Below are 25445 nucleotides of genomic sequence, written 5' to 3' on the forward strand. Positions count from 1 at the left end.
ACGTCTAATGGTTGTTATACAACTTTACAAAGTTTAGAGTAGACTAAACTTTGTATATGCTTGTACAGTTAAACACTTTTTACAAACTTTGTAAAAAGTGTTTAGAGTAGACTACAATGTACATCATTAATATACATTTATGAAGTAATTACTTCATGACATGTACTTGACCTTTCCTTGTTACAACTACTTACACCAGTTTACATCTAGTTTTAGTTTAATGTACAACCAGTGTAGTCTGTTTACCTTAAGGTTGACTAAACTGTAAAAGTGTAAACAGACTACACTATAAAGACTAACTGTACAGGACATTAGTTAAGTATAAACCAAAGTAAACAACCACCTTTCAGATTATATGGAAAGTACTTTAGTAACTATTTTGAAACATGAACTGTACTACATCAAAGTAGTAGTGTTAACAGTGCTATAAAATCCCTCCTGGCCAGAGCCAGAACCTGGTCAGGTGCCAGCAAGGTTGAGACAAGATCCTTTGTTCCCCCTCTCCAGGTCTGAAAGTCAGTGTGGTGCTGTTGCTGGGAACAGATTAGGAATGCAGACAGACACTAACAGAAGTTCTGAGACTGACTGTAAGTAAAACTAAAGGAAATCTAGCTAGAAATGGCTAAGTAAGTAATTACTGTTTATTTTGTGTCTTTTTGTAGGTTATCAGCCATGCATACATTCCATTTGGCACAGCTTAAGATGTAGCCTACAGGGATTCTTGATGTTTTGAATGTGATGATGTGATTCTTCAGTTACCCTGTAACAAACAACAATCAAGCAAGGATGGTGACTACCCTCTCAAAGAATTGCCTCTGTAACCTACAAATCTTAAAACTCCGGTATAAAGATCCAAGGGTTTGGGTCTGTGTTCACCTGTACAAATTGGTGAGGATTTTTATCAAGCCTTCCCCAGGAAAGGGGGCTGTAGGGCTTTGGGGGATATTTTGGAGGGAAGCTGTGCTTTACAATTGAGTGGGGAAGGAACCTTGACATTTAAACTAAAGCAAAAAGTTTATTTACCCTAGAGTTCAATGTTTTGTTGAGCACTTAGTACTGTCAAACAAAACTTGTCACCAGCTTGAATATTGAACTATAAGTACTAATTTGAATGTTGCTCAAATTACTGTTTGAGCTACTTTATCTTGTTTTGAAGATTCAGTACTGAATCAGATGACTAATACAGCACTGTAGAGATTTCAAGTAGCTCAAACATCTGTTTCTCAACTTTATACTTTGATCTCAATGTTCAAAGTGCATTGTATGTTCAAGTAAATTGTAGATCTTTATCTTGAAGCTGTACAACAGCTTCCTTGATCTCAATGTTCAGTTTCAAGTGAATGACATTAGCTGTTGATCAAATGACGTTAAAGATCTACAATTAATTTGATCAACAGTGTTAGTACTAAGATCAGTGTTTCTTGTACTTACAAAAGATCATAAGTACTTTTTTCCATTAAATACAGTATTCAGATCAAAGGGCAACTAAGTGAATAAAGCTTACAGTAAACTAACAGCAACAGCATGTGGTAAATTGAAAGTACAAATTGAGTAGTTTAGTTCCATTTAACAAACTAATGTACTTTGTAGTACAGTTTAACTTTTGTATGACATTAGTTTAACAGATCTTCTTAATGACAAGTGTCAATCTTCACATGACTAGTAGTTTGTTTAGTTTTCAAACAGTGATGTAAGTTAAACTACAGTGTTTACAGTACTCTTTCCACTGTTTGATAACTACTTTAAAGTTGTAAACGAAGTGGAACATAAATGGTAATAGTTTGAACACTTTCCAATACTTAATCTCTTGGTACTGTAACACAAATGTAAAGTGGAAAACTACAACAAAGGTTACATTTAGTAATGTAAACAAATACTGTATACACTAACTCTCAAATTTGTTAAAATGCTCTGTTTAAAAAGATGTTCATTTTTTTCCAACTTTTTGTTTAAGTACAAGAAAAAGTAACAGTTTCCAGTTCAAAAGTACTCAGTACTAACTGTTTGGAAACACTCAGTTAGTACTGTTTTTACTTTCACTCAGCTCAACTTTGTAAATATGAACTGAAGTAAAGTACTTCTGGACTTACGTCTAGTACTTGTGAGGTTAATAGTTTTCATACTTAGATTTTAACACAGATGTTTGACACAAAGTACTTCACTTTCAGAATGTACACAATTACACCTGAACAAGCTTTAGAGTATATTTCCTTGTACAGTAACTTGAACAAGCTTTATAAACATTAACATTGTTAAACTCAATGTTTACACATTGTTCATGGGTTGAGTAATCAGTTAACTACACTGCTACACAAACAAACTTAAAAGTGGTTTAACTGTTAAACCACTGAGTTCATTTACATGATTAAAGTAACCGTTACTTTGTACATACACAGGTACTCATGTTCGAACAAATAAACAAAACTGAATAAACAAAACAAACTTAGTTGAACTGTAAAAGTACACCAGTTGAACTTAGTTTTATAAAAGTTTGAACAGTTGAACTGTAACTTCAACTACGTTTGTTTTCATATCAAAGGTACTTAAAGTTTGACTGTTTGTAGCTGGTGAACAAAGTTGCCCTTCATCTATAAGGTGACTTGAAACATACAAAATTTTAAACTATATAACTTGAATGTTAAACAAGTAGTTGTCATATTTAGGTTATGTACTGTAATGTTGCTCCTTGAAACTTTTAGAAATGTTTAGTTAATGTTGTTGAAACTTAACGAATGATGTTAAACTAACATTTTCCAAAGTTACATGTTAAATATTGTAATGTACTTGAATAGCCTGTACACATACTTTCTTTTAACTGTTTGTTTGGATTGTCAGCAATAGTAACAGTTTACACTATACTAGGTCAACGGTTCCATTGTATAAAGTACAGTAGACTTAGTTAAGTCTTCAAGTACTTGAAGACTTAACTATTTGGTAATGTCACTTAAACTAAAGTACTAACTTTCCAAGTTTAGTCTTTATAAGCAAACAAGATATGAACAGTTACTTTGCCCTGTTTACTTGCTGTTCTTTCCTAAACTCTACAGTACTAATAAAGCATACTTTAGGAAAAACTTTAACAGTGTATACACTCAACCTTGTGCTCCGTAATTGTTGAATCACGTGTTTAAACAATTTGTCCCATGTAAAGTACTGACATAGGGTTTACTTTAGAAACAAACTAATGGTCTATTTCACTATCAATGCTTTACTTGACTGTCACAAACTGTTATAGGGTTTAGATTGACAACTGTATTTGTCAAAGTTACGGAACAGTCTTAGTTAGACTTTAATTACAAAGTTATGGAACAGTCTGAAACAACTCAAGCCATATCTATAGTTTGGTTGACTAGATCTAGTCTGTGTTTTTCCAGAGGGTAGTACATTCTGAGAGATTCATCTTCAGTTTAAATAGGATTCATACTTTGTATACAAACTTTTTCAACAAAACCATACTCTAAGATTTAGTGCTTACAATCACTGAGAGACTGAAATAAACTGTTTAGAGTTGTACACTAGAAACAAGTAAAAAAGTACACTCAATTTGTCAGTTTCACTTGTCTACACTGTAGTGAATACTGTACAGAGATTACACTTATGTAAATACTAATGTTTAGAGTAGTTCTCTTACTAATCCATACCCTAAACATGTATAGTCTGTTGAATTTGGTGTTGAGTATTAAACTCAAATTTACTAACAATTCAGTATAAATGTGCATGTAAATGATTAATGCTGATTAGTGTTTACTGATCAGCAGTATGAGTACTGCAGTGTTTTACTAAATCTAGTGAGCTGTAGCTCACGAAAGCTTATGCTCAAATAAATTGGTTAGTCTCAGGTGCCACAAGTACTCCTTTCCTTTTTGCGAATACAGACTAACACGGCTGCTACTCAATCAATCTAGAGTGTTTCTAGATTTTTCAAAACTTTACACTTTGGAGTTTACATCTCAAGAGTTTACAAAGGTTGTAGACTAAATCAGTAAAGTTCTGTTTACTCAATGTATTAGTCTAGCAAGTATACTCACTTTAGGAGAGAGTAGACTCATTCTAAGTGACAAACTGTTATAGAAATTAATCTTGCTGAGTACATATTGAGTACCCAAAGTGCAAATGGTGTTTAAACACCATGTAATGTTGAGTACTCCAACCCTTTTAGTTGTTTAAATCTTGGTAGACAAATACTGTGCAGAGTAAACAAAGGTATACACTATATACAAAAGTGTACAGTTCAGTGTCTACATCTTTAGGTCTGTTCTAAACTAGACCTTGTACACTAGTTTATATGTACAACATATTTCCATTTGTAGTTAACAAAACTAGCTAAGTGTTTAAACTAAGCTACACATCTAACTCTGCAAACAACCACACTTCCAACTTAGCTCTACCTTATAGTTAATCTAGCAACTTGAGATAAGTATAACCTGGTGTTTAGGCAGTTTTCAGGTAACCAAACAAACTAGTTTCTGACATTGAACAAGTTTAGTTATGAAACTTTACCGTGTGTGTTAAAGGAAAAAGTAGTTTAAACCAGTGTTGTTAGACCTAACTTGGTCAAGGAAACAGATGAACATGTTCATGTTAACTTTGTTTACTTTGACCTGTGTGTGTGTGTGTGTGTGTGTGTGTTACTGGTAGATCTTTGCCTAAGCACATCACATACTTGCTGACCAGGGACTACCTCAAACACCCAAACTGATCCAATGGATGGATAGATCGAGAGATGTACAGCTCAAAGTAGGTAGATGAATACATTCTACCTTAAGTTGTGTCAACTACTCATGCAAGCAGTTAATTCCTCAAATCTTCTTGATGGATTAGGAACTTAGATTTCCTCTTCTAGGTGTCAAATCTACCAGATGGATTGTATGGTACATTAAGTACCATATCTCCTAGCAGTTTCAGTAGTCAAAGTAACTTGGACTGCTATCAACAAACTAGAAGAAATGTTCTATTTAAACCCCTTGGTGATTAACCCTTCTTTTTGCAGATACAAATTTATTTGAGCATAAGCTAAGGTGCCATAAGTAGTCCTTTAAAAAGAAAAGGAGTACTTGTGGCACTGTAGAGACTGACTAACACGGCTGCTACTCTAGTACAGTGGAAAACAAATCCTTGTTACAAATCTTAAGTATTCAATGTTACAGATCTACTCCAGTAATGTGAGTGATGTACAATTTCCCTGTTAATTTACAGCTACTTGTCCATTCAGTGAGATTTATGAAATTGACAACTGAGCATGTCAGATCTATGGTTGAGTTTCTAACCAACAGATTAACAAGTCAGGTTTGAATTCAGTAATCTGCATGACTTGACCTTTTAACAACTGATACTAGTATGTTTTAAGCAGATTTTAGTATTACCAATATTTCTGTGATTACAGTAAAAATCTTCTCAGCAAATAATCTGACAGTTAATCTAACAATGAATAAACAAAAATCTTATCACATTGTTGATAAATTGGGTTTTGCCTAAAGATCAAGTGATACACACTAACCCAATTATTCCTAAATAGATATTGGATTGACAGTGTGCACTACTCAATTGAAAAAGTATCAACCTTACTATCACTAAGTGCACAATAACTACACACAGCTATTGTGCATGTACTCAAATTCTTACTAGTTTGATGACCAGACTAAAACTAAAGACCTGTGCGTGTTAAACTGATATCAAATACTTGATACCTTACATTAATTGTACACTCAACCTAATAACTATCTTGGCAAAGTAACAATTTGTCAGCTTACAAACCTTACTTCATATCCAAACTACAATTAAAGTATGTAACCAACAAGAAGTCTAAAACAGAGTCATGGTAATATTTGTATACTAGTAGTTTGAGTGATTCCTAATCACTCATTCATCTCATATTATGGTCTAGATACTTATGCCACCTATCATGCTTAAGAAATTGTGTAACAGATCTTGGTATTTAGATGACAGCAGTGAACTCAATCCACATGGGAAACATGGTTAACTAACTGATCATAATCTTAAATTTAAACAAACTATACATTGTTATTGATGCAAAAGACCTAGGTTGAGATGTCATTAAACTATTTCTTTTCTCGTAGTACACTAAACAGTTAACTACACGCTATTGCTGCATAGCTTTATTAACTAGGTTGTAGTTTTGCTATGGTATAATTGTATCAATCAAGTGATAGCAAGTTGATTAAACAATTAAGAGGATAAAATGATTATGCTCATTTTACAAAAATTACAACCATGTAGTTGATCACACTATGCTGTCTTGGTCAGGTTGATAGTTCCATTTGTGATGGTTTATCAAGTTGAGTCCCTTTACACAATGGAGATCTTTTACAATCAAACATGCTACTCGGATAGAAGTTGATCAAGTAGTTTAAGTTGAAACTACTCCACCCCTGTATCTTTCAACAGTTCATCACCTACCAGTTTAAACTAATGAATGTAATAAGTTGTCATGGATTTTTCACGTAGATTAGTCTGTATTGGCAAAACAGAAAAGGAGGAGGACTTGTGGCACCTTAGACTAACACAGCTGCTACTCTGAAATGTCCCATCTACGCTATCCGCTTTATGCGGATCAGTCTTAAAGTCAACTCAGATTGTAGTAACTCCCTCTTATCTCTGAAAACCATCCCAATTATCCATGCATGACATTTTAATGTAGATTTATCTGTAAGAACACAACACAGCACCCAAGTATAAAAATGTTGGTGTGATAGTTTATAGATTAGCGGTATACTACCTGGTATTTACTCAATAGCTGTCAATTACACATACATAGTAAGTAAATCTCATGTGTGTCCAACCTAACCATACAAAGTATGTGTACACTCAGATTTACTAACATGCAACAGATACACAAGTTACCTCTCCTCTTTCACACAGCAAGAGATTCATATGTACAGTTGACATTGAGATTTAATTGCTCAAGATTTTCTGGGTAATTTGCTCAATACACACGTACTGTGTTTTTAGGACTGAAAAAGCAACCTCATGGAGCCGGTAGTAGATCTGGAACATAGAAAGAGGCTGCAAATGCTTCACGGTCGGAGCAATGTGCAACTGCCAAGGCTACCTCCTGAAACACAAACAAAAGGTGGCGTACACCAAGATCTCTGAAGATGTATCACAGTGGCAATTTCCTTGGTCATTGGACCGGTATGCCAAATGTGGCCTGGATTGACCGTCAGTAGGCTGAAATAAATAACTGTTTCTATGATCATTCCTTTATCTACCACCTTGGCCCTCCCACCTAAAATCTTTTACAGCCACATTTCACATCCATATTTAGCTCTAGATTGATAAGTAAGTGGACTCTAATTGTCTACTGCTGCGTGCCACACACATTGGAATCCTTGTACAAAACAACTAGGTCAAGTGCTTGAGCGATTCCAGGCATTTTTTTTTTTTAAAAACTAAACACCTGAAGAAACACCTCCACACCTAGTTTGTTTGCTGAGCCTTGCGGAACAGACATATCAATATGTAGGTCATAAAAACAGCACATCACACTGTTCAGTATTTGCAATGGGGAAAGGCAAAGTACAAAACTAAAGCCATCTTCCTCAACACATACCCTTCAGACAGTGACGGTGTTCTAGCCCTCCTTAGCGTACAACCAAGTCTCCCACAGTCCAAGGAGCTTCAAGATAAGGGCAAAAGCCTCTTCGCTCGCTTTGGAAAACCCTCTTTGCTAAACAGGCATGTTGCTCTTGGGGGTCAACAAGGAGAGAGCTTTTGAGCGCAAAGACCAGCACGCAGTGCCATGCTCCACTGACAGGTAAGAAGCATTGTAAAAACAAATCTGTGAGGGGAGGAGTCGGAGGTCCGCTGCCAACACTGCCTCCCAATCCTCTGATTTTACAGTCTGGGAGGGCCCAGCCATGCTCACAATCGCTGTTCTTGCTGTTGCATGCCAGTGATATATGGGAGGGGGAAGGATGCGCAAATAGATTACAGTGGGACCAACACAGAGGTGTATTCCCCCCCTTTAGATGAAGAGGTGAAACTTCCCCTTTCACAAGCCATGTTTTCGGGGAGCAGGCGGGTCAGTGACGCCACTATTTCCTCATTATGCAAAAAAAGACACATGCACCAGACTTTCCGCCAGCTCAGTACAGCTAGAGGCAACTGCGAGGAGAACACTGAACTCTCTCACCCATTCGTGGAGGGGGAGAGGAGTCTCCCAATACCTCCACCCGTAGATGAACTGGAAACCTTACACACTGCCGCTCTCCCCCACCCCCTTGGTGTTAAAGTAATGACTTATCAGACTAGAAGTGAGTCACACACCAGGAAAATAAAGTAACCAGATGGTCAGTAATGTTACTGATCAATGACCCTAGTGGCCAAACTTCCTGTAAGAAGTTTTCCCCTACACGCAGGCCTGGCTGGTTGGACTAGAGGCCCGCTATGGGGTATGAAAGCAGTGTAATCTTAAAACAGAGTTTGACAATCCCCCCACAAGACAGTGAGTAAGGAATGGTTTTCTTGTGCATACAAAAAAAATTAAATGAGCCTCTTCCACTGATGCCAAGTCCCAATATTTTACTTCCTATACCTTCTAATCGGTACTACTCACACCTTTCCCATTGTGCGTTTATACAGGAAATGCACTAGCCTATGAAATCTGTTACAGCAGAACGTACATTACACCCCCCCCCAACATGGATTACGAGGCTGTGGGCGCGCGCGCGCGCACACACACACTTTAAATTGAGAGTCAGAATGGAACTTCAAAGGGAAAGCAGTTGTCAGGGTAGGCAGTGTGACAAGTTGGGTCAGAGACCAGACCCAACCCCCACTGCCCCCAGCCCTTGGGACTGCCACCCGCTGTGCTGAGACTACCCCAAGCCCATTTTCCTTGGCAGCTTGGGACTTCACTACCCTGTCTTGTTGCACCTGCTACAACACTGACCCGGGTCGGAACCGCATCCCCGACAGAAAACAGCTTAGAAAGCGCGCCCAGCTCCCTGTGGGCTCCAAACCCCAATTACTACATTATTAGAGTATTTAACACTACTCTGATTGAATTCTCCGTGCTCTGCTCCCCCAGGAATTTACTCAACTCCTTTGTCCACCCTCTAAAGCTTTATAACCCAGAGCAAGTAATTTTGTATAATTTGGTTCTGACAACTGTGCACATAAAGTCAAACACACACTTTTACCTGCATTTACTTTAAGCCTAATACAGTAGGACACTTGTAGTGTTTGTTCTGTACAAAATAGTAAGCGGTGTAAATTGTCTGCTTATGAAACAAAAGTAAATCTCACCCACGGAGGTGTTCCGATAAGCTTCTTTGATAGACTAGACGCCTTCTTGGTCTAGATCACCCCTGTAGTTACTGTCCTTTGTTCCAGTTCCTTTCAGGCATCTCTTTGGCATCTTCTGAGCCAGCTGAAGACCCAATGGAGGGGTTTCCGGGGCCTTTTAGAATCTCTCTCGTGCGCAACGTCATGGCCGCAAGATGGAATCTCTACATGCCTAGGCAAGTCACAGGGCCTGCAAAAAGCCAGATCGTTCGCAAAAGACGCTATTGTGCACATATTAGTTTGGGAGTACTTAAAGGCAGATTTGGTCAACAATTACCTGAATAACCCCTTCACCCTACGCTTGTACATAGAGAACATACGCGCTTCCTACAGCACAGTCCACTGTTCCTTATGAGCATTATGCTCGTGAGTGTTTGGGAGACACCAATGCATATCTGAGCTTTCCTAGGAACATTCAAACTTTGTTATACCAATAAAATAAAAACCAGCAGGATCTTATTAAAGGGAAAAAGGGAAAAAGGCAAAATGCCACATTTATTGTGAATACAGAAAGAATCATAGTAAGCAGTTATAGCTATAACATTCCATTCAATCTCATTTATTCACACATTCATTCTCTCTCACAGGTTCTGCAAGGTTGTTATCATAGTTACCAGCCTTAGAGTTGCTCATGCCAAGCCACTGGCCAGGTGGCCTGGACATGAGGAGGAGCAGGGCCTTGTCAGATGCTCATCTGACGCTCCTGGAAGTTGCTTTGCAGAATCAGACCCCAAAGTTCTCACTTTTTAGAGTCTCTTTTTATAGGCATTTCTTCCTAGGCCAGTCTATGGGAATTGCTTCATCATGCTGTTGCCGAATCAATCGGCAGATGGCACATTCCTGACGGCTCCGTGCTGCTAGATGTTATCTTGTTCTTTGGTTCTCCCATTCTTGAGGCTGTTGGGTGGATTCCAGTCTGCCCTCCGGGGGTCCTCTGGTTATTTCCACTTGACGCCTTCTTTAGCCGATGGACAGTGGATTCTTAGGCTGGCACCTCCCTGATCATTCAGTTATTAGCCACACCAAGCGTCCATCCGCATACATCCTCTATCTCTATTTTAATCACAATTGTTAATACAACAAAAGGGCGGGGAGTCTCTGGGTGCTGTTTCTGTTGTTAGAGTATTGCTTTGAGTCTCTCTCTCTCTGTGAATTGCTTTGAGAACAGACTGTCTTAGAATGTACTAACACAATTAGCAGCTTGCAAGTTTCACACACAGAGGGAGAGAAACAGTACCAAAAACCAAGAGACCTCTTAATTAGTAATACCCTGGAATTTAAACTATGGGGAATCAAACTCATTTGATTTTAATACAGAACTTCTTTAATATGATCCAACACCTTCATTGAGCTAGCTGGAACATCTAGCATAAAATATCTTTACATGCATATAAATATGACATGATATTTCTATATATTCATCCTCAACATGAAGAAACTGTTTGTACAAGTGTGAACATTCATCCTCTTGAGTACGACTGACTGGGAGAAAAACAACCAAAGAAACAATCAAGAATTTGGCTCGCTGCCTGTGAGGTTGCGCCCCATAATGCTTTGTTAATGAAAATAGAGATTGTCGTTTATGCCATTTAACTCCCATAACTAAAGGGCACATCCAAGTTTTAGTAATAGACAGTATTTATTACATTGTTTCTTGTCCTTACTCCTGCTTTAATAATAAAAATGGTCTACTACTGTCTGTTTTCCAGAAGAAAAGGGTCTGAACTTTGTTCCTTTTAAGAGAGACAGGTATAAAGGGAAGCTCTTCTTGGAGAAAGACAGCAAAGTTTCGCTACTCGGGTCTCCTGTACTAGTCTCTCCCCCTCCCGCCCCATTCTAACCAAAACCAACAGTGCATTGCTGAAACGCTTGGAAATTAAAGTCCATTAGTAGCAGAACAAACCCCAAATAAAAATGGTGGAATTCACCAACCTTCTAATGGCTACAGTTTTGAATGGGTTTTACTTCTGTACATTGATACATTAAATATAGAAAACTCAAGGATTTAGGGCTCGGTAATCAAATTTTAGAGGCCCGTTGAAACAAGCTTTGCACATATAAAAACCAAAAATTTCCTAAGTACTAATACTTGTTCACCCCAACCAGCAGTAAAAGGCAAGCTTGTGTTACAAACAAATCCAGTCGGTACAACAGGAAAGTGCTTTCTCTCAGTGATTTTTAGTCACTCCCGAGGTGACCGTGTACGTGATTGGATTCTGCAATTTAAAAGTAGAGAGACGCTTTTCTAGAGAAAAGAAAAGATTTAAAAACAAAACAAACACCCAGCACCTCCTCTCCCTCCCAGGTGGCATTTTATCGTACCAAACAAATGATACGTATGTCACAGCTACCGTTAGACAGTCCCCCTTTCAGAGACTTGCAGTACGAATACCCACATGTGTCAGGCTAGAACCACTACAGAGGTCTATTGACAGACTCCCTTGGGCATCGATGCAGTTTTCCTGATTTACACTAGCTGAGGATCGGGGCCGTAGACCCCCTGCCCCAAAAGAGCACACTACACATGGGACTATAGGATGACTTTTTGTCATTGCACTCCGCCACAAAGGTAGTGCATTTGTTTCTTCAAGCACGTCCTAACAGTTGTGAGAAAGTTCACTGTTCCTGCCCCCATCTATAGCCACGTTATTTTAGTTCAAGGAGATAAAAGACTAATTTAGTTCTGGTTACTGTAGGACATGAAGATCGAGTGGGATTTATCAAAGTGTGTTGCTTGCTCATATCTATAGGTCTCGTGATTTGCCACCCGCCAGCTATTGCTCTCCATTTTACATGGAGGGTGCTCTCAGATACCGGTCCCTATTAGACTTCTTCCCCCTAGAAATCAGCTGATGCTCATCTGTTTACAAGGAGGAACTAAAACAATCCACCATTAAGGAGAGAACAACCTATGGAAATGACTCTCCTCTTAAACTAAGATCTTAGAGTTTGTCACCATCTAACTGTCTTACTCCAAACTTATGGTTGCGTAACGAGGTAAGACGGACGGAATATCTACTACACAGTAGTTAGGCATCGTACGGCAGATTGTACCGCTATGTAAATCCGGGAGGGTGAACGATGTACTTATCGATACATGGGGAGATACCAGAAACTCCCAAGCCATTTAGGAACGGGCACCGCTGCCTGCAGAAGACAGACGTGTGACATTTTGAATCTGAGGGTAGGGAAAAAACACCTCCAACAAGTAATTTTATTTTGAATGACTACAGGAGCTCTGACTGGAAAACAAAACACACTTGTGCTTAGTCTCAGGCTACAGAACTATTTTCAACTATGCTTAATTTTACATTAGAAATTCAGCCTTCATCCAGCTTTTTTTCCCCCCCGTCATCATAACCCTCCAAGCTCTCCACCTGTCCGTGGCTTACATCGGTTGTCAAGGCAGCGAGGATGCTTGTAAAAGGCTGCTAATAAATCCAGTTTAAAATCATTTAATAAAGTCTGAATAAAAACTCTCGTCTTCCCTTATACAAAGGATGTTGGAAGAAAAGACTGAGTAAGACACACCCTCAAGACCACGTCGCACCTTTTGTTCCTCACATTTCTTTCTGCTTATGTACTTAAATTTGGGTACATATGTCTTCTAACATTGGCCTCCTTTACACACACAGGTAAACGGAGCCATAGATTTAGACCTTTTTTGGGGTGCTTTAACCAAACTCATTCTTTTCCCCACTCGTAACCAAATTTTCAATACAGTGGTGCTCATAACTCCAAGCTTCTGGAGTGACAAACTGACTGGTCAACGACACACCTCACTGGAAGCCAGAGGTACGCAATCGGGCAGCAGCAGACACACCCCACCGCAAAAAAAAATTCCTTTTAAAAAGTAGTCGGTTCAACACAGTGCTATAAAGGGAAAGCAGCATTTTTCGTCAGCAGAGTAGAGTTTCAAATGTGTCAATGTTCACTTGTACACCTTTGAAACAACCGCCGTAACGTTTTGACCACAGTTCCGCTAACCTCCATTCCCAAGATGTTCGTAACTCTGGTGATAACAGAGAAGTACAGTAGAACCTCAATTTCCTGGCTGTTAAAAGCCTAGTATGAGGGAGGACAAAAGAGGGGCCTGAACTCACACTGCTTCAGGGTTTGAGGGAGACATGCTACCAACTATGAGAGCCCTTCTGGCTCCTGATCCTTTTTGACTTTGAACATTAAGCTAAGAGAAACTAAAAGGAGTACTTGTGGCACCTTTAGAGACTAACCAATTTATTTGAGCATGAGCTTTCGTGAGCTACAGCTGAAAGCTCAGGCTCAAATAAATTGGTTAGTCTAAGGTGCCACAAGTCCTCCTTTTCTTTTTGCGAATACAGACTAACATGGCTGTTACTCTGAAACCTAAGAGAAACTGCATCTCGGAGTTACCGTTCGGACCTAAGAGCGCTGTAAGCTTTTTAAAAATTCCAGACCGTGGCCAGCCATTTGAATAGTCGGTCTCCCTAAGAGGAAAGGTTACACTATTAATGTATTCCTACCGCTGTTCTTGTTACGGGATAGGAAAGCAGCGATCTCACCATGCACGCAAACTTAACTTCCATACTTTTAAGAACAAATTCACACCTCCTTACCAAAAACGTTCATTCACTCACGACCCCACACTGTTTCACAGATGCAATTCACTGCTTGCCACTACAATTCTCTCCTCATATGACCCTAATTATAATTAAACATTTATTCACTCTTTAAAGTAAGTAGCTCTTCAGCCTTCCAGTAGAGCCAAACTATTAACATGTAAAACCTACTTGAGTTTACGGAGAGCAGACGTGCATACCAGAAATGTAACGCTGCAGTTGCCAAATTGGTTCCTTCGAGCCCTCGCTTCTCTGAAGCGAACCGGGGGAACTTGGTTTGTGCCTGGCGGGAGCAAAGCAAAAGGGTAAGTGACGGAGAGACAAACGGGCATGTTATTCAGAATGCCAATTAATCCGGTCATTTCCGGCGACTGCGAGCAACCGTCCGAGCCTAGGGCCGTCCGGTGCTATTTCGATATGGACGTGCCCGTTGTTGCTGTACAGGTTAATTGACACCGGTATAAGCCACAAGGAGCTTGGGTAAACTGCAGAAAAGCTTAGCCACCTCCTGCATCCCAGACGCTGGTCCTGTCAGAAATCTGTGCTCAATGTCTATTCTGTTTTCAGAATCCATGCTGACTTCCCCAAAGAGACTCACTCTGCTCTTGGCTACTTCTGGTCATTAAAGACCCCTTGGTGTTTTTGTAAGAGTAGGGGTGTCACCTCTAAGGAAGTAAAGAACCTATGTGACATTTGCCTACTGTACCAATGCCGATTCTGGTGGGACCCAACTGAGAGTGCAGATTCAGGACAAATTGCTTAAAGCAGAGCTGTTCCAGCCAAAGGCTGGGGTTCCTTTGCACACGAAGGCAAACTGAACCGGCCTAACAGAGAAGGCCTCGGTTTTACCCCGCTGGCTAACCGTAAGTCACACAAGCAATTCCCTTAGAGGCTCCAGTTTCCCAGTATCGCCACCAGTGCTGCTTGTTATGGGGATGAATGGTTATGAAAACCAATACCCCAGCCAAAGGGGAAGGAAAGAAATTTAAAAAACAAAAAAAAAAAAAAAAGGTTCTCCTGATCCCAAAGGGCCAAGTCCCAGACCCAGGTCGATATACAAATCACGCTCTTCCCAATCTTTAGAATCTGAAGGTTTTTTCATGAAAGGAAAAAGATATAGATGAGAGCTAGAATTGGTTAAATGGAATCAATGACATGTAGTAACGGCAAAGTTCTTGGTTCAGGCTTGTAGCAGCGATGGAATTAACTGCAGGTTCAAATCAAGTCTCTAGAGTACATCCGCAGCCGGGATGGGTCATTCGGTCCTTTGTTCAGAGCTTCAGTTTGTAGCAAGATTCCCCCAGAGGCAAGAAGCAGGACTGGGATAAAGAAAGCAGAAACCACATGGCAAAAGACTATAAAAGGCTGATACATCTCCCCCATCTTGTCTTCAAAGACACGCTATCCAGCGCAAGGCACTGAAAAACTCTTAGAATTCTGTCCATAGGCGGTTCTCTGCATACCTTGCTGAGTCACAAGGGTCAACTGTATAGCCCATGGTCCTTAAGGGATATTCATTGGGCCTTAATTTGGCATCAGCACCGCGTAGCCTGCTCGATGGCCCATTGTCTGGGGTGTCACCCAGAAGCATAGCACAACTTTGAAATACAGACAGTATAGAGCCCATACTTATAACTGTACCGGGGGGGGGGAGGGCGGGTGTGTGTGTGTGTGTGTGTGTGTGTGTGTGTGTGTGTGTGTGTGTGTGTGTGTGTGTGTGTGTGTGTGTGTGTGTGTGTGTGTGTGTGTGTGTGTGTGTGTGTGTGTGTGTGTGTGTGTCATTTTTGTGTTTAATCATAACCAGCAAACCATAACCTTGTCTTAGACACCTTACTTGACCCCCTTTATACAAGATTCGGCACCACTACAGGATCTCAGTCACACCGACAATGATCTATACGGTCCCAGTTCACATCAATAACGTCACACCTACATTCCCCCTGCAGCTTCCACAGGACACAAGATTATTCTTATTTCCCCATCCCACAGGTTCCGCTGCACATCATTACACACCTGCATGTCAGCAGTGGATGTGGAAATCCCTACCTAAGATTACACATCAGTAAGCACCAAGGGCTTTGGGACCCTTCACAATGACATAGTACATATAATGGAAGCAGCTGCTATATACTATGACAGGCAACTATAAGACACGGTAGCATTAACAGAAATTATACCATAATCAGCAGTGTGTTAGTGGTACAGTACCTATAGGATGGACAGCATCTGGCAAAACCTGTTATTGTTGCCATACTTGGTCGAACACACACCGTGAGCCTCGCCTTTGCAAAAGAGCCGCGCGGTATCCGTTCCTCACAGGAGATGGAACTCCAGGCCAAAGCCAGGACCATTACTATAGTTACATCTGTGTATGATGAAACATCTTCTTGGCACCACACTGAAAGTCTATTGCAATATTCTGGAATATCACACTCATCAAGACTTGCCTGGCATACTTTCCCTTGTGGAAGTAATACAAGATAGAGACTTCTTGTTCCTAGAGGAAGGGGTCAATTTCCTGGTTGCTGTAGTTTAACATCCTAACAGGGGTTGCCTTTGGGGACCCCTGCTGTAACGTGGGCCTTACACGGGTGGCTTGTTTCCCAGTGCCATCGTTCAGGATTTGCTGCTTCAGGCCATATAAGGATGAGCTTTAAAGGCACCCGATGTGCTAGAGCCAGTGACAAGTGGAGAATAAAAAGGAGTCTTTGCCTTTTGATAGCTAGGTACAGGCAATACTATGAGCACATTCTGCATGTGTTTTAAAATAAATGGCTAAAGTGTAAACATGCAATAGCGTGAACCAGACTTTAAAGACAGGAGAATGAAACAAAGACTCTTCTATTGAGTAGTGCGCTCCCATTTCTGTTCTGGAATTCCTGAAGAAGGTTAGAAAAAGGCAGGCTCTGCAATTAATAGCGATGGGAATCAGTTTCAGTTTGACTATTTAGCATTATTTGGCTTATATATAAACAGTGAAAGTTTACATAATATTTTGTGATTTTTTTTTACCAAACATTCTATTTAATGAAACAACAAATACAATATGCTTTTTGGTCTAACCAACACCTGACTTCAATTTACAATTGGGTTGCCAAGAAGGACCCCTTTGGCAGTCCTACAAGCACGCAATATGATGCCACCTCATAGGTGGTCTCCTGTTGGCCTAGCCTGGAATAAAGCTCTCCTTACAACTTTTTAGTCCATTCATGAAGTAGAGAAAGCCAGAGGTTATTTATTACTTGTCAATTTCCCAACATGACCAATGCTGTTGTAGAGCACTGGCTTGCCTTTTTTTTTTTTTTTTTTTTTTTTTTTTTTTTTTAAAAAGATACATTAGCTCTTTGGAGGAGGTTTTCAGGAAACTGACTTCACCCTCCTTACAGGGGTATTTGGTTTTAAGTGGGCAAAATTTTAAGAACCCAACATGGCATTTCCTTTTGTCATACTGCAGGTCTTTAGTCCCATGATGCCACTCGTGCTCACAGATATGCTTACAGCATGGTAGCGAGAGCAGCAGCATTCAGAACTGATGCACACCGCCGTGCAAAAGACCATGCTCTGCAGATGTTCAGGCAGTGAGCTAACCCAATGTAAACTGTTACTATGGAGACACGCTCGTCTCCAGGGGTAGAGCAGAAATGGCCTTCCGTCGCCGTAAGTTTGATCGGCGCCCCTGCTCTTTACTGTGCCGAACATTAAACCCACACATCTGAGATTTCACATCTTCTGCCAGGCTAAAAACTGGGTGAATTTTCAAAGTTCTTACATTCAGACTCACCCATGCTCCCTTGACATCTGAGAAAAAAAAAAGCGCACACCCCTTCCCTTGCATTCAAACAAGGCACTGATGGTACACTAGCATTTTCTCACTGGAACAGCTATTCACGCTAAGGAAATTAAATCAAATACATTCAGTGCATTTTATGACAAACCTTGTAATGTAAAAACAACGCGGCGTTCTTAGTCTAAGGTGCCACAACTATTTTCCACTCCATGCATCTGATGAAGTGGATTATAGCCCACAAAAGCTTATGCCCAACTAAAATACAGTACGCAGGTATAAATATACAGCACGTGAAAAGATGGGAGTTGCCTTACCAAGTGTGGGGTCAGCGCTAACAAGGCCAATTCAATCAGCGTGGATGTGGCCCATTTCCAACAGTTGAAAGAAGGGGTGAATATCAGAGGGAAAAAACACGGTTACTCACCTTTGTAACTGTTCAAGATGTGTTGCTCGTGTCCACTCCAACTAGGCGGGCACGTGCTGCGGGCACAGCCGTCGGAAAGTTTTTCCTCCAGCGGCATCCATCGGGTTGGCTGTAGAGCCCCCTGGAGCGGCGCCTGGATGATGCTCTATATATGAGCCTGCCAACCCAGCGCCCCCTCAGTTCCTTCTTGCCAGCTACTCTGACAGGGGGAAGGGGCACGTTTGGAATGCAACACATCCCAAAGAACAAACAGTTACGAAGCTGAGTAACCGTTTTTTCTTCGAGTACTTGCTCATATTGATTCCAATCAGGTGATTCCGATGAGGTGACTCCCAAGCCTTATCTAGGCAGTAGGGTCACAGTGAGAGAACGTTGACTGCAGGACTGCTCTACCGAAAGCCACATCGTCTCGTGTGCTGGACGATGGCGTAGTGCGAAGCAAAGCTACGCACCGAGGACCGAGTCGCTGCCCTGCAGATTTCTTGGATCGGTACCTGGGCCAGGAACGCCACCGCCGCCGAGGCCTGGCCCTTCGTGGCGTGTGCGGTGAGAGCTGAGGTCACGACGCAGGCCAGCTCATAGCAAGCATGGATGCGGGACATGATCCAGGAACAAATCCTTTGAGAGGAGACAGGGAGGCCTTTCATCTGGTCCACCACTGCAATGAAGAGCTGGGTGATTTCCTGAACGGCTTAGGGCAAGGGCCCTGTGGACATAGAGGGAATCTGGCCACTGCTCTCTGGGACCAGCATGAGGTTTAGGGTAAAAAACGGGCAGGAAAATATCCTGGCTGGTGTAAAAGGCCAAGCTCGGAGACAAGTCTCGCCAACATAATGGCGACCGGGAAAGCAGTCTTCCAGGAAAGATACAGGAGGGAGCACGTGGCCAGCGATTCGAACAGGGGCCCCCATGAGCTTTGAAAGGGCAAGGTTAAGGTCCCATGCAGGGACAGGTTGCCGGATCCGAGGACAGAGATGGTCCAAGCCGTGGAGAAAGCGACCGACTATTGGGTTGGTGAAGAGCGAGCAGCCAGACGAGCCCGGGTGGAAGGCCGAGATGTCCTCCATGGAGGTTCACCTCACTGCCATCACCAGGCCTTGCTGTTTCAGGTGTAGGAGGTACTCCAAAATGAGGCACACCAGCACCCTATGCTGGCGAGGCCACACTGGAGCTACCAGACTCACCCTTGCCCCATCCCTGCAGATCTTGAGTACAACCTCGTGCACGAGGGGGAACGGAGGAAAGGTGTAAAGCAGGTAGCTTGTCCAGAGAAGCAGGAACACGTCTGTGAGGGAAGCCAGGCTGCAACCTTGGAAGGAGCAGAACGCTGGGCACTTCTCATTGCTGCGGGTGGCAAACAAGTCAATCTGGGGAAACCCCCACCTGTGGAAGATGAGGTGGATGACATCTGGCCAGAGGGACCACTCCTGTGACTGGAAGGACCTACTGAGGCAGTCCACCAGTGTATTCTGGATCTGAATGGAGCGGGCTATGCAGAACTCCCACAGTCGAATGGCTTCTTGGCACGGGGAGGAATGGGCCCCCCCCACTGCTTGTTGATGTAGAACATGGCCATGGTGTTGTGTGGCAGTTCTCACGGACAAACTACACAGGTGCGCCTGGAAGTCTTGACAAGCAAGACACACTGCCATCAGCTCCCTCATGTCGATATGGAGGGAGAGCTCAAATGGAGACCACAGCCCCCGACTCCAAAGGTTTCTCAGATGAGCGCCCTACCCCAGAGCTGATGCATCCATGACCAGGGACAAGGAAGGCTGAGGGCTGTGAAAGGGGACTCCCTCGCACACCACCCAGGGATCGAGTCACAAGCAGAGGGAGGCAAGGACCCGCTCCGGGACGATGACCGCTGAATTCAGGCTGTTACAAGCATGGCTCGCCTCAGTCTACCGCCCGGGGTGCAAGGGCCAAAGCTGGAGCCGGGTGCGGTGGGTCACGTATGTACATGAAGCCACGTGGCTGAGGAGACTCTGGCAACCTCTTGCTGTCAAGGTCGGAAAGCTCTGAAGGCCCTGAATGAGGCCCACGATACCTTGGAAATGAGAGAGTCCGGAAGGATAGCCCGCACCTGAACAGAGTCCAGGACTACCCTGATGAACTCTATCCTCTAGGTTGGTTCCAGGGTCAACTTTGCTATGTTAAGGAAGAGATCCAGCCAAAGGAATGTATCCCTGACCAGGCAGAGGGGGGGACTGCACCCCCAAAGCAGCCAGTCTTCAAGGTAAGGATATACTTCCACCTGCCGTCGACAGAGGAAGGCGGCCACGACCGACATATGCTTGCTGAACACCCGGGGGGGCCGTGGAAAGGCCAAAGGGAAGGGCTGTGAACTGGTAAGGTTTGTGGTTGACCACAAAGCACAGGAAGCACCTGTGTGCCGGATGAATCGCTATGTGGACTCAAAACTCAGGACTTTAAGGTCAGAAGGGACCATTATGATCATCTAGTCTGACCGCCTGCACAAGGCGGGCCACAGAATCTCACCCACCCACTCCTGTAACAAAGCCCTGACCTAAGTCCTCAACTCATAGTTTAAAGACTTCAAAATGCAGAGAATCCTCCAGCAAGTGACCCGTGCCCCATGCTGCAGAGGAAGGCGAAAAACCACCAGGGACTCTGCCAATCTGCCCTGGAGGAAAATTCCTTCCCGACCCCAAACATGGCGATCAGCTAAACCCTGAGCATGTGGGCAAGACTCATCAGCCAGACACCCAGGAAAGAATTCTCTGTAGTAATTCATATCCCACCCTATCTAGTGTCCCATCGCAGGCCATTGGGCATATTTACTGCTAACAGTCAACGATCAATTAATTGCCAAAATTAGGCGATGGGGCTTAGTCTTGAAGACAGATGTGTCGTTTGGCCTCCACAGCTCCCTTTGGAAGGCTATTCCAGAGCTTTACTCCTCTGATGGTTAGAAACCTTCGTCTAATTTCAAGTCTAAACTTCCCGATGGCCAGTTTATATCCATTTGTTCTTGTGTCCGCATTGGTACCAAGCTTAAATAATTCTCCCTCCCTCCCTGGTATTTATTCCTCTGATATATTTACAGGGAGCAATCATATCTCCCCTCAGCCTTCTTTTGGTTAAGCTAAACAAGCCACGCTCTTTCAGTCTCCTTTCGCAAGACAGGTTTTCCATTCCCCGGATCATCCTAGTAGCCCTTCTCTGTACCTGTTCCAGTTTGAATTCATCCTTCTTAAACATGGGAGACCAGAAATGCGCACGCATCCTTCATGTCGAGGGCAACATACCATTCTCCCAGATCCAGGGAAGGTATGATTGTGCTCAGAGACCCTGGAGAACTTCAACTTGACCATGAACTGGTGGAGTCCTCGCAGGTCTAGAATGGGTCTGAGGCCCCCCCTTTGCCTTGGGGAGAAGAAAGGAAGCATCAGGAATAGAATCCCTTGCCCCTTAGCTCCTTAGGAACCTCCTCCACTGCCCCTATGTCATGGAACGATTGCACAACCTGGATAAGGAGTTGCTCATGACAAGGACAGGGGGTAGGAGGGAAGGGAGGAGCAGAACTGGAGAGAATATCCCACTTCTACCGTGCGGAGCTCCCAGCGGTCTGACGTTATTTGTGACCGAGAATGGTAGAAGTGGGACAAACGATTCATGAAGCACAGGGAAGGATCCGGCATTGCGGCAGGTACACCGTCCTCGAGCCTCCCTTCAAAAGCCTTGTTTGGAGCCCGACAATGGCTCGGTCGGGCCCTGTCCCTGCCCTGACGGACGGTTTGAAGGCTTGCGCCTGTTATTTCTGCCCTTTCAGTGGTAGGGGTCCTGTCTAGGACAGGGCTGATGCTACGGCTGAGGCTTGAAATGCTTGTGCTGGGCAGCTGGCGTGTGCATCCCTATTGACTTCGAAGTTGCCCTAGAGAGTGTTTCGGGCTGTGCAGCTTTGAGTCGGTCTGGTCTGAGAACAGTCCTGCAAGGACTGTTGTACTTCTGGAAGTAACCTGGACTCTTGGAGCCAGGAAATTCTTTTCATTACCACCAAGGAAAGGGACGGGCAGCTGAATCAAGGGAGGCCTGTAGGGAAGTCCTTGCTACTGCCTTCCCCTCCTTGACTATGGTGGAAAATTCCACCCTTCATTCTGCTGGAAGGAACTCCTTATACTTAGACATGGAAGTTCAAGAATTTCAGTTGTACCTGCTGAGGATAGCCTGCTGGTTGGCTATCCTCAGCTGGAGGTCCCCTGCGGGATAGATCTTTCTGCTGAAGAGGTCCATGTTTTTAGCCTCCGTAGACTTGGGCGCCGGTGCCTGTCGCCCCCGACGCTCCTTTTTGTTTACTGCCGAGACGACCAGGAAGCAAGGGTGCGGGTGCAAGAAGAGGTACTCGTAGCCCTTGGAAGGGACAAACTACTTCCTCTCTATGCCCCTAGCGGTGGGCGGAATGGAGGCTGGACTTTACCACAGGGTGTTTAGTGTTTTGGATGGTCTTTATTACCAGTAGCGGCACCCAGGAGGGACCTTTGGGGCAAGGTGGTCTACCGTAGGGTCCTCTGCCTCAACCGCTTCCTCCGCCTACAGGCCAGTGTTGCGGGCAATGCGACGGAGCAGGTCTTGGTGTGCCCTGCGCTCAATAGGCGGGGGCCCTGAGGCCGACGCCCCTGCTACCGCCTCATCGGGCGAGGAAGATGAGGTGGCAAGTGGTGGTACAGGGCCTCCCAGCCCTCGAGCTGCCTGGGTTGCTCCTGGACTGTACCAGGCTCTACCACTGGTTCAGCAGGGGCAACTGTCCCATGCATTAGCAGCAGGTCCTGAGCTGGTTCTGGCCCTGCCTCTGCACTCTGAGGGGGTGGCCTGGAGAGGGCAGCTTCAGCTCCCTGAGGGGCAGGCCTCTAGAAGACTGGGAAGGGCAGTGTCCTGAGATCAGACCTAGAGCCCCTAGAAGGGGTACCCTGGGCCTGATGGTAAGCTTAGGGGGGTCTAAAAACGGCCATTGTGCAGGGGGTTACTACTGTGGCTTCCAGACTGCACATGCATTCCTTTGGCATCTGCCCAACCTGTGTCGACTGCACCGACTCTGGCCGTCTGGGAGCCTGGCCTTCCTCAGGTGCAGCAAACCAACCCCTGGCTGTCCCGCAGCTCTGAGGAGAGCACCCTCTGTCTTTTTATGGTGCTTGTGGGGCACCAGGGAAGTAGAGTGGTGCCAGGGATCACCAATGCCGAGGGTCTCTCACACGAGAGTCCTTCCTCGGCCCAGAGTTGCGAACCAATGCCGGAGCGCTCCGCCTGATCCTTGGCAGATTCTTGACAAAGCGGGGATTCCATGAGCAGGCTGCAGCTGCTTCACACGGAAATCCTGCTTTTTTTAAAAGCCCTGCAGATTTTTCAGCGCTGGGTCTGATGCACCTCCCCCAGACCCCTCAGGCAAGAGGCATGGGGGGGGGGGGGTCAGTATTTGGTATAGGCTTGTTACATGCTCTGCAAGACGTACCCCTTCTTGGGCGCTGGGACATGCCACGAGCCCAAGGTTTTGAGGGGGATAGGGAAATATCCCACTCACAAACACCTAGACTAACTATACTAACAACTACAAAACAAGAACTAGGTAACTGCGATAAGGCAGCACTTGCGAAGCAAGCAAGTCACGGTTCCAACAGCCATCAAGAAGGAACTGAAGGGGGAGGTCGGGTCAGCAGGGTCATATCTTGAGCACCACAGAGGCGCCAGTCCAGGGGGCTCCCTCGCCGACCCGATGGGAGCTGCTAATGGAAAACCTTTCCGACAACAGTGCATGCAGCAAACGCCTGATTGGAAACGATGTAAACAAGCACTCTAATATTGGTATATATTCAGGGGTGACACCATTTTTCTAAGATTAAACAGTTTCATACTAAGAAAAGTTCATTTCTAACACCTTTTTTGGAGAGACAAGGTGGATAAGGCAAGATCTTTTACTGGACCAACTTCTGTTGGAAAGAGACAAGCTTTCGAGCCATACAAAGCACTGCTTCAGCTCACCAACAGCAGTTGGTTAAATGAAAGACATTACCTCACCCACCTTGTCTCTCTAATATCCTGGGACCAAGAGGGCTACAACTACATACCATAAGGTGTTTATGCAAAGTGGCATGTATCCAGAGATTAAACTGTCTGTAGCATCACTGAAATTCAGCACTGCTCCCACACTCTCTTGTATGAGAACACCCATATGCCATGCGAGTCAGCAAAGTAGCACTTTTACTGGCAGCAGCAGCAACATACAACTAAATAGAGCTTCATGGTACAGAGCCACACTCTTGCACGCAGCCCCTGAATTCTGAGCTTATGAACTGAACAGTGCCAAGTTCAACTGGTACAAATAAGAATGTAAGATACTCTCAGTATTCGAACCATAGCTGAAGGCCTAGTCAGACAGACAGTCTGGACTTGCTGGCTGCCAGCAAAAGAAAAAAAGGTAGAAACAAGAACATGAAATCAATTAGCCAGGTAATAACAAACCTATTTGTCATTCTCCTGGCTAACTTATTTTGTTATCTGTCCCATGGAAAAAGTAGTAAATGAGAGAGCTAGGAAACAGAGGGGGAAATTGCTGGGGTGGCAGGGAAAAGAGCCAAGGGGAAGAGCTAGTTTTCCGACTTCAGTAAATGCAGCTCAGTTGAGGAGTCTGGAGCACAGAAGTTCCAGGATGTTGAAAAGGTGCCTCCTTCACAGCAGTTAGGCAGGAATGCCATGAAATAGCCCCCAAACCTATGGATGAATAAACCATGGCCAAACAAATAAGTTAATCTGAATAATGAACATGAGTCTTAAAACAAACAGTTTAAGAATAATTATCTGCATCCAGCCAGAATGGATATAGAGCACGCTAAACTAACTTGTTCATCTTTGTTCCCAGAATATTGATCATGAGACTATAAAGCCCCAGCTCCTACAGTCAAGTGAATATATGACAGTTTCAGCCTCCATTCTTAAAGATGGAACTTTCTAGCCCTCATGGCTGTGCAAAAAGCTACAAAATGTGTCACCAGGGCACCCTAAAAGCTCAAAAAGCAGAAGGCAACTACAAAGAACACATCATCATCTATTATTCTTAGAAAACCTCAGGATTTTTGGTGAGCCTGACAGGATTATTCAACGTTTGGGGTTGGCAATACTATACACTAAAGAGCTCAACTAATTCAGGCTGGATTGCTTCACCATATTACCCCATATCACCTGGGTGAGCATCCAGCTTCCTCTGTTAAATAAAGGAGGTGTTAAAGTGTAAAAGTCTTAACAGGTTCAATTCCATAGTTTAAACATTTAATCTGCAGAATTCCCTTGGGAATATAAATATGGTACCTAAGAGACC

General features: G+C 43.5%; 1 protein-coding gene across 5 annotated transcripts in view; it reads right to left on the reverse strand.

Moving 5' to 3' along the window:
* Nucleotides 1-25445, reverse strand: part of LOC102946062 (indoleamine 2,3-dioxygenase 1) — a 68926-nt gene that overhangs the window by 34789 nt on the left and 8692 nt on the right. For 2 of the 5 annotated variants that reach the window (XR_006287565.1, XR_006287563.1), the window contains exon 6: nt 17231-24841. The exons of 1 other annotated variant lie outside the window; for it this stretch is intronic. The gene's annotated coding sequence lies outside the window, so the exon portion shown is untranslated. Of the gene's footprint in view, nt 1-958; nt 14188-17230; nt 24842-25445 lie in introns of those variants that run through there. 2 more of the 5 variants (XR_006287566.1, XR_006287564.1) reach the window with 2 other exon arrangements.

Source organism: Chelonia mydas, chromosome 26 (genome assembly GCF_015237465.2).
Source record: "Chelonia mydas isolate rCheMyd1 chromosome 26, rCheMyd1.pri.v2, whole genome shotgun sequence".
Classification (NCBI taxonomy): domain Eukaryota; kingdom Metazoa; phylum Chordata; order Testudines; family Cheloniidae; genus Chelonia; species Chelonia mydas.